Source organism: Trachurus trachurus (genome assembly GCF_905171665.1).
Source record: "Trachurus trachurus genome assembly, chromosome: 17".
In the NCBI taxonomy this organism is placed as follows: Eukaryota; Metazoa; Chordata; class Actinopteri; order Carangiformes; family Carangidae; genus Trachurus; species Trachurus trachurus.
Genome location: NC_139900.1, coordinates 20326115 through 20336594, shown reverse-complemented (window position 1 = coordinate 20336594; position 10480 = coordinate 20326115).

Here is a 10480-nt window from a genome sequence, read left to right as displayed (position 1 = left end):
GATTGTCTTTGATGGGCAGTTGTGGGATGTCTTCTCTCAGTCTTGAGATTGAACTGTTTCATCTTTGCCTCAGCTCAGATATGTCAACTTACCCCAGGCTGTCTCCACCCTCCGGTCACGTAGTGTCTTTACACACTTGAGAAGTCACAGACCACAAAGCGAATATGAAACACATGTAACACAGCTCAGTCGTGTGGCCAAAGCTGTTTTCTACCACAGTCTTATGCTGAGTACTAATCAAAACCACTCAGGCTACGTTCAGACTGCAAGGTCTTAATGCTCAGCTCGGGTTTTTTGCTCAGATCAGATTTTTTGTTTGGCTGTTCACATTAGCTTTTAAAATGTGGCCTATATCAGATTCCAGTGTGAACTGTTTATGGTTCTGAACAGACCCGCATGTGCAAAAGAACACTAACAACGACACCAGGCACCAAACACTGTTGTTGTTTTTTTTGTTTATAATCTTCCTCTCCTTTAGTGCTCACGTTTCACTAAAAAAATTGACAATTACCTAAAACCTGTCTACTGACAATTGACTCTACCGCAGCTGAGTTCACTGACAGACTAATACAGTTTTTCTCAATTGCTAAGACACATTTCTTAAAACCTTCCATTCTCTTCTCTAAACTGTAAACACAAAACCCAATTTTTAAACTACAAAAACCTACGAAACCAAACTATTGCCTCAAAACAATTCAAACAGTGCTCAAAACCAAACAGATAACAGAAAAACACCACTCAACAGTCGTTACACACAACATAGAAAAAAGGAAAACACAATGATCAGATCATAGCTGTAGAAAGAATCTTAATTGTTCATAATAGGAAAATGCACTTTAGCACTTTTGGTTAAAAAAAAAAAAAAAAAATCTATCTACCGTACATTCAACAGCGTCATGTCGACATGCTGGGTCAGGCCACAGGACTTCATCCACATCACAGGCCACATTCTTTCAGACAATGTGGGAAATAACTTGTAATATGCCGGATCCACGCTTGGCATGCCTCCACACCTATATCATTACAGGCCAGTTCCATGGCCTGCAAGAGATTTTCCTTGGTGTATGGTTGGCGGTCATAAACCTTCCAATGCCATGAAGAGAAAAATTCCTCTGTTTAGAGACATGAGGTAAACAAGCAACTTGTGAATATGTCATTTTATAGCATGTTAATATTTCAGTGTTGTGTTTACAGCATGCTGCCGTGTCCCCATGAGGCCAGAAACAGGTAAACATGAGGATGTGATCACGATTTGGAAAAAAAAAAAAAGTTTACTCGTAGACTCAACTTTGCACGAGTTGAAAGAATTTGAGTGTGCATGTGTGTACGTGTGTGTAGGTGTGTGTGTGTTTCCCTCTCCTTCAACCATGGTTGTTTGAAGAGAGCAGCGCCTCCAGCAGTCATGACGGAAGATAAAGGGTTTCACTGGGGTAGATCTCTTTTCAGTATCACCTCAACATATGAGCACAAAAACCCCCGCAGAGCTCCTCTGCCATTCATTATCCAAGTCCGAAGTTATATTTTAGTAATATTTGTCTTTCAAGTAAAAAATATTTTAATCCTGACAAAGTGCAGGAAAAAAATAGTGTCTGTAGAAACATGATAATGAGAAGATGGAATATGTTCAGTATGTAATGTGGAGTTGAAAATTAATCTCCATGCAGACTGAGGCAGACAGAACAGAGGAGAGCAATTTTTCTTTTTCACCTGAGTCTTCAGCAGCTCTAGTGTCTAGTGCTGGGTCCTTCTGTCCTGAGACAATAATTAAAAAAAAGCTCTTCTCATTTAATTTACATTCACAATAAAAGCCCCCTTCAAGTGGAAACATGCATGAACAGAACTTGAACTTGAAATTGCACTTTTCAGGGAAAAAAAAGAGAGTAAAATCCTTTTTTTCTGGATCCTCTCAGTCACAAATATTTTCCAGTTACAAAAAGGACCAGGTTGGAATGGACAGTTCACCCAAACTGCAAAAACAGATTTTTAAAATTATTTTCTTTTATGTTAATCATTTATTTATTTATTTTGAAGCCATTTTGTAGAACGTCGTTATAATTACAGTTACTGACTTTGTCTGCATGACTACCACTAGAATTGAAATGTTTGATCATTTAGATGGATTAAACCTTTAACCTAAAGCAGAGTGGGTACTTTAAACTATTTAAAAATCAGGACCAGACTGGAACTGGATTTTCGAGGCAGAGATCTCAGAGTTGAATATTAATGTTTCTATAAACCATACAGATGGAGAGCTGGGAGGCAATTAGCTTACCTCAGCATGAAGACTGGAAAACCGCTTGCCTGGCTCCTATTAATTAACACATTATATCTTGTATGTTTAATCCGTATATAAACAGACATGTTGCATTATTACTGGGAGTGGTAAGTGTCCTTGGTTAACAGTAGCTTCTGGCCTTTATTCTAAGCTAAGCAGTTTGGCCTCTGAGCATGTGGTGCAAAAAATAAGGACGTGCATACATATGGATACGTGTAGAGAATGAGCAGTGTACAGAGGGGGATTATGGAATAAAGATGGCCCATGGGGAAAGTGGTTTCAGACTCAGTCTCAGGGGAAAGAGGGAGCCTACTTTATGGATGAGCTCTTTGAAAACAATAACATTTTAAGCACAGTTCTGAAGTTGACTGGTAACCATGGTGCAGAGGTGGGAGTGATGGAGTCTCTGTTATAATGGAGTCTGTCAGCAATCTGGCAGCAGTATTTAGCAACTGTGTTACTGTGATGAATGTGAAGAACAACTGATGAATTTAAGACTGAGCCCTGAGTACATGGGGTGACAATAATGCACAAAATTAACATTTCTTTCTCGAACTGAGAAACAATGGTTTTAATTCAGTTGATGTTCCTGAACTATTGTAGTTATGTGGTCAAAGCAAAAAAATAATATCTAACAAGACCTCTGGTCTGCTCTGATTAGCAACATGGACCCGATCAGGTAGAGCAGGGGGGGTCTCGGGTCTCGGTAGACCATCTAATTTCTCGAGACAGACAGTGTCATGCCACCGCCGCGGAGTGGGGTGCTGCGCCACGTTGGAAGTTCGTCCTAAGACGTCTCAGTCTCAGTGACCTCCGAGGTGCCCAGTCTGCTTCGGCCGACGGACCATCACACTCTGCAGCGGTGCAGCTGTGGCATGACACAGTGTTTCTCCAGACCTGAAGATCAACTGATCGATCCCTTACTGACCGGCAGGGGTGGCGCTAGGGATTTTGGGCCCCATGAAGAGAATTCTTACTGGGCCATTAACACAGCCTGCCGAGAGAGACAGAGGGGAGGTCAACTGATTGAATATGAGCAGCTTGCTAAACGTTTGACTGCACTGATTATTTAACTTAAACAACAAGAGTTTTCTTCAGAAATATAAGTTAACATGGGGTGTGCATCTGAAATATGTTTATGAATCTTATTTTTTTTTTATATATGTGATTTTTTTTTTTAAACTTCTGGAATGAAACATATTTGTGTGTGCATTGAAAATGTATTTTGAGTCACCTATAGGCCTATATAAATCCCCAAATACATTTGTGAATCTTCTTTTGTGCATTTATTCATTTCTGTGTGCATTTATTCATTATGAGACTGTTTTAGCTCCATATGATTTGGCCAGAGGCAGCCCTGCATAGGAAGACAGAGGAAAGGGAAACACTAGGGAAAATACCAAGCCTTAACAAACTGACTAGTTTATGTAACAATATCAAAACACTCAAGTAAATAAAACATGTAAATGCTCCTTAAATGCATGCTCCTTTAAAATGGTCTTTTATAGTGAGCAGCCAGGACACACCTGTGCACTAATCATGCAGCGTAATCAGCATCTTGATTGGCCACACCGGTGATGAGGGCAGACAATGACGGCCATTCAAACACATTTGGAGAAAGGCGCCTCCTTAAACTTTCATTTCCACTTAAATGGCAAAGCAAAAGCAAAAGTGTTGCATTATGTTTTTTGTTCAATCGATATTTTTGGTCTCAGTTTCTCAATGTTGACAGTTTCTATGGCTCCTTGGTCAAGTTATGTTGTTGGTTTATTGATGTAGACTGGCCTTGAACCTCCCACCAAAAAAAATCACAACAGAACAAACATAAGTAACAAAATGTTTCTTTCCCAAACTGCTGTCTTGGGGTCTGGTCTTTCTTCTCTGGTTCTCCTGAGATACATAATGAATTCAGTGCTGCTCACTGGAAGCACTGCAATCTACTCTCTCCTTGTACCTGACCCAAGATTGCAAACAACTTTATTATTCTCAGGGTTTTTTTTTTATGTAACCTTTGCTACAGTTTCATTCTGATGTAGCCACAGCTATTACATTTCATTTTATCCTGTCTTCAGTAAAGTTGAGCTGATGAGCTTATGGTCCCTCATATTGATCTTTAAATGGATGATGAAAAAGGCCACTGCCCGCTGGTCAGTTGGCCAGCCTCGACTCTGTTGGCAGTGTCGGCTCTCATTACAGTCCAGGGTTTGGAGATGTAATCCACTTTTGCTGCCACTTGTCAGCAAGAGCAGCGAGGCAGGGCAGGAATTGAATTGAGTTTTTCCATTTTCATCTGCACAATATTAACATTTTTTAGTCACTATCAGAGGAGATTGCAAGTGTCATTGTGGCTTTATTGTGTGTATCTCTGTGATTGTGGTCATAGTGTCTTGTCCTACTCTCTTCTCATCAATCTATTTCATATCTTGGCTAGTTATCATGACCCACGGCTATGTTTTGTTGCTAGGCGACATCTTGTGGCCAAAGTAATTATGACAAGAGCAAAAAGGATAGGCGTAGTGATGTAGTAGCCTATAAAGACACCACATCAGGAGGAAGTTGGGATAAATGGGCCAACAAAAAGTAGTCTGTGTGTTTATTATTGTAACTATGGCAACCAAAGACTGGTATGCCTGCCACTGTAGATGCCTAGACAATGATGTGGCCTTGTGTGTAGCAGGTCTGACACATGGATGTAAAGAGCAATGTCAGTCTGGGAAATCATATTTAACAATGAGGCAAATGGTAAATGTATAACTTATGTGTGGGTAAGTGTGTGTCTCGGTCAACACAAAAGGCTACTCCAGGTTTTATTATGGAGAGGAAATAAACATGAAATCTCAAATGAAAATAAAAGCATGTAATCAAAGGAATCAGTAACAGTGATACCGGTACTTAGTAGTCAGTGAGTCAGTCCACCATGCCTGGCAACCTCCGACTGGGAATATACATCCAGTGGGAATATTCATCACACAGACTCCAGAGGAATGGGATACTTTTGGATGCACAAGGCTGCATATGGCACATTGTGACATCACAGCTGGTTGCAGTCAGGTATACAACAAAACAAAACTCATGACACCACTGTGATGCTGGGTTGAGTTTCTCTTTAACCAGAGGCCAGTATATAAGATTGTATGTTCATTAATTAACACAAGACACTCCTGTTGGCATCCTGCAAGTGGATATTTATTTAGATGATGTTGATGAATGTGTTTTTTAATAACGTCCTTGAGGGAAAGAGAGATGTGTAAATCAAATGATACTTTTCCTGCCTGTTCTTATCAGTATTGTACCAGCAGCTATGTGAGCTTCAGACTGGTTAACCTGTGTGAAGGGCAAGACAACTTAGTTAAACCACGCTTTCAAATCCAAAAAGACATACCTAAGGACATTTTACACATAGAATATGTTTTACACAATATCATTTTTATAGGGATATTCACTAGTACTTACTATTAACATTATATATCACCAGTCAATGGCTTTATATAAAGGGGAAGATTATATTTTGCAGCTCAATGGCTCAGAGGAAGCAGCGACACACTGTACAAACACACAGTACAAAGGGGAGTGTGTCATATTCCACTTTTTTTTCAGACCTGAATTAACGTGTCAGAAAATTCAAACAGGTCAGTTGTATAATGTTTTTTTTTTTTTAATCATTCCCTACAGTTGTCATTAAAGGGGAACTATGCAACTTCTGGGCCATGTGCATTTGTTTACAACAAAACCTGTAAGAAAGGAATTAATAAAGATAGATAACATAATTTGTCATACACATTATGATATGTATATTTGTGTAGTCTCTTACCTGTCATAAACAAGAGATGACAACTTAAAGGGCACAGGGTCTGTGTTGTAGTGTTGCCGTGACTATAGAGCTGGGACACCGGGTCGGAGGCTCTGATCTTACAAGGTTGGATTTCAGCCAAAAGACACTAAGTGGAAGGCAGAGAGCCTCCAATCTCCCTGTAACAAGATACAAGTCATTTATTTAACCATCACTATTACTCCAAAGCTGTTTAATTAAGATAAAATGTAGCATGGACTGATTCACCTTTGGGACAGAGCTCAGTCATTAGTTATAATTGTAGTGTAATCAAAGTGTATAGAGGTTTACCAAAAGTCTGCAACATTGATTTTCTTATAATTCAGATTTTAAGAAAGCAGCATCAAGCTTTTATCCACCGTATTTCCTCTCGTACACAGTGTAACACTCTGTTCTTTCCAGATCTTACTCAGCTTCATTTCATGCAAATCAGATGGTCTGTTGCTCATTTCAGTCTGTAGTGTTAGTAAATGCCGTGCAGGTCAATATTGTCGTATTTACACCATCTGTCCCTTTTTGTTGTACAAGACTGCACATTTTTTGTGTCTCACTTTATAGTTCACTGTGCAGCCTAAGCATGTGACAAATAAAGTATATCTGCTAACATTCTAGTTTTAATATTATAAAATAACTTATAAATACATGTATATAAGCCTTTTTTTATGTTTAATAATTCCTACTTGAGAGTGGTGTCTTGAGTGAAATTCTAATTGTATGGTGGGAACTGGCAAAAATACTAATATATGTATAATGGTTGATGCAGTATATGAAATAGAAAGTAAAGATTTGCTAATTATCTGCTCCCTGGTTTCGGGCCTGCTAATGGCACATGTACTGCAGAAACCACGATGTGCAGTTGTGTTCATTAGCAAATAATATGTCGTGCAGTTATTAATTCTGAGTACTTGACCTGGCAGTACACAATGTGCTATGCTACATTACACTTAGATTCCTCTGGGGAAGACAGATGATTTTATTTCAGCATTCAATAATCACACTAACAGGTTGGAGGTGGACACAGGTTCAAAGTGTAATCAGTCCAATAGCTCAAGTTGATTCTGTCCATGTGGTTGTTAGCAATTACAATGAGATGGCTCACATCCAAACGCAGTCTCCCTTGCCTTGCTGGATACCGTATTTAAAGTGTCTGCCTGAGGTGAGTGTACGGAAATAGTTGAATGGGTCTCCACTGGCTTGATATCGCAACACAGCTCAGGTTTCACAATCCATTTCTTATTGAGCAAATCCGTGTAAGTGTACTGTAAGTATGCCTGTACCAGGGAGACATATTTACTGCTCAGAGGGTGCTGAACTCAAATTGGGGGAAAAAAGGAAGAAAAGAAAAGAGAAGAAAATAAGCTGCATAATGGAAATACCACAGCAGCGGGTAACATAAGCAGCAGTTAAGGTTGTTTATATTGTTAACGCTGCCACATTATAAGGAGAAATTGCAATGAAAGAAGAGGTTTTATAGAAATCTACACAGCTTTGCATATTGTTTCACCAAAGTTCAAATTGGGATATTTCTTAAATCTCTGTGAGAAAAATGCTCTTCTTCAGCTGCTACTCCACAGTGTGCACACTAACTGGCAGCGTCTGCACCTCTGGCCAACAAATGAGTCCTGACTCCTCAGCCGGAGTCTGGCCCATGTACTTCCACATCTGGGCCAAGTCTGATCTGGCATCACAGCTGACCACATGATGCTTTGTGATGCAGGTGGGTGTTAACAATATTTCATGTTCATGTTTCACATGGAATCTTTCATTTGTGAGGTTGGTATGCTTATACATATCCCAAACTAAGTCATTATCTTCCACTGGGAAACAGACAGGAGAGTCTTCTGGTGTCGCATCAGGCCATTTACTCAGAAGATATTTATAGTTGATGAAAATATGTTTTTAATGATCTGCCTAATGATGGAGAGATTTCAGAGTCATGTGTAGTTACTTATTTAAGGGTATCTCATAACAGGTTTTACATGAGCATGTGCATAAAACACAGGGTGGTGAGTAGATGATGCTATACAGTTTGTTTTAGGGCTCAGTGTGTTATATTGACTCATTGGTATGAGTCATGAATTAAACTTTTTTTTAACGAAAACAACATCTTCTGGAATTGAAAAACACACACACATATATATATATGTATATATGTATGTATATACAGTATAGTATATATAAATGTAAAGAGTGCATAGTTCTATAACAAGTGCATCAGTGCCATTTTGATACTGGACGGCTTGGAGGAATCTTCCTGAGTCTCTCAGTCTTTGCGGAATCTTTTTCCTGAACAGAGTGGAGAGAACAATCCATAACCTGGGTGGCTTCTGGTGGTCTTGACCCTGCACCCTTTGAAATAAATGTCCCCTAGACTGGGAAGGTGCTCCCCTATGGTACTTTCAGCTGAATGTACCACTCGCTGCAGAGCCATTTTGTCCTGCATGGTGGTGTTACCTTACCAAGTGGTGATGTTCCCAGTCAGAATGCTCTCGATGGAATATTATTTTTGGGAATTTATGGATCAAATTTGAACTAATAGAGCCAAGATTGTGACTGTAATGTAATTCTTTTTAAAGATTTTTTTTTAACTTTTCTTTTCATACCACTAAGTCAAGAACTATGTCTTAAATGAGCTGTCAGGACAGGACTGGTGCACTGACCTGTTGTTACTAGAGCTCAAGAGCCAAGCCCAGTTTAGAGGAAATATAAAACTACACTGAGATGGGTTTTTAGTTCTTATAATCGCAAAAAATATATTCTTCTCTTCAGATAAAACACTGGAAAGCTAAAAAAAAAAAAAAGGAAAAAAAAGTGACCTTTAGATTGTGGCCTTTACGCTGCCATAATGCAGTTCTTTCGTTTTCAGCTACATCTACCTTATCCTTTCAACTCAAAATGTTTTATCCATCCACTGAGCCCTGGACTGGATTTTCTAACTTGAAGAGATGCAACAGAGTGTACGGCACTCAGAATTCTACCAGTTTTCGTTATCTCCTCATGTCTGGCTGACAGAGGTCTTTTTTCAGCAGTAACTTCTCTGCAGTGTTTCTTTTGTAGAGCCATTACTGTACAGGCACATCAACGTGTCGTCGCTGACCCTGCTCCATGTGATCATGAACATCTCCACAAAAAAGAGATGGATCTATTCAGTGCTGCTGTCTGTCCTTTGATCCTGTGTGTTATTGCCAGGCAGTGTCATCTGTACACTACTTCACCTTCATCTCCTGACCAGCACACACACTCACTCCCTCACATACACACACATAAACATGCACGCTGCACACACATACCTGCTGCTGTGACATCAAAGGCCTCTTGACCAATTGATCATCACACTATATCAAAGCACAGAGGGCTGGTGTTGCCCTTGGGTCCCTATTCCCAAACAGACTGCAGTGTTGCCACAACCTGCCACTGTGCTCTTCAAGCATCTGTATTCCCACAAAATACTCACACCTGTGACACGCTGTGTTTTCTCCTCCAAGGTAAACTCAGATGAATACCTGCCCTAGTGAAAGGAAGCTGAAAAAACATGCTCAGGGTGAATGAATATGAATAAGTAATGAAATGTCACTTCGCAATAAGCTTTTCTAAACAGCATCATTCCACCTTGAGAACAAATATTGTGTGAAAGTGGATTATTTGCAGTCTTTGTGCACCACATTAGTATTTATTAGTCTCCACCAAAAGGATGACACGCACTGTGGATGGTAGATACATCTTCCGCTATAGCAAAGGGAGACAAAGCGAGAAATGAAACCAGCGGAGGTCATCGAAAACCCTGGGGATCTTCTTTTATGTCTTGGCAATGCTGCCGTAACATGTGCTGTGTGTGGGTGTGAGTGAAAATAGTGTCAAGTAATTAGAGATAAGAAAGTGGCTGGCAGAGTCGAGGCTGGGCTCAAGGCAACACCAGTGAAAGAGCTGAAGGAGAACTTTACAAAATGACCAACTACTCTAACACTAGACACCATGGCTTTGTGTGTGTGTGAGTGAATTATCTATGCACGAATATGTTTCGTTTTTATGTTTTTTGCATTAATTTTAAAGATTATAACGTTTATTCTTTATTAAAGACCTTGGGTTGCCAACTCTCACGCATTGGCCGTGACAGTCACGCATTCAGCCTCAATCTCACGCTCTCACGCTCAAGAGAGAAATCTCACGCCAAATCTGACTTATTTTTTGTTGTTAATTTTTCCACTCATCATGTACTCATTTCCGAATGACTATAAACCAGCTCTGGTTTTACATCGACTCTAAACCACTCCAGTGTAATGTGTTATTTACAATTTTCTCTGATTGTTGATTGATTCGCTGCAAACATTTACCGTCATTACGTCAGTGACGTCCGCCTGCTGCTTCGGTGTTGGTCA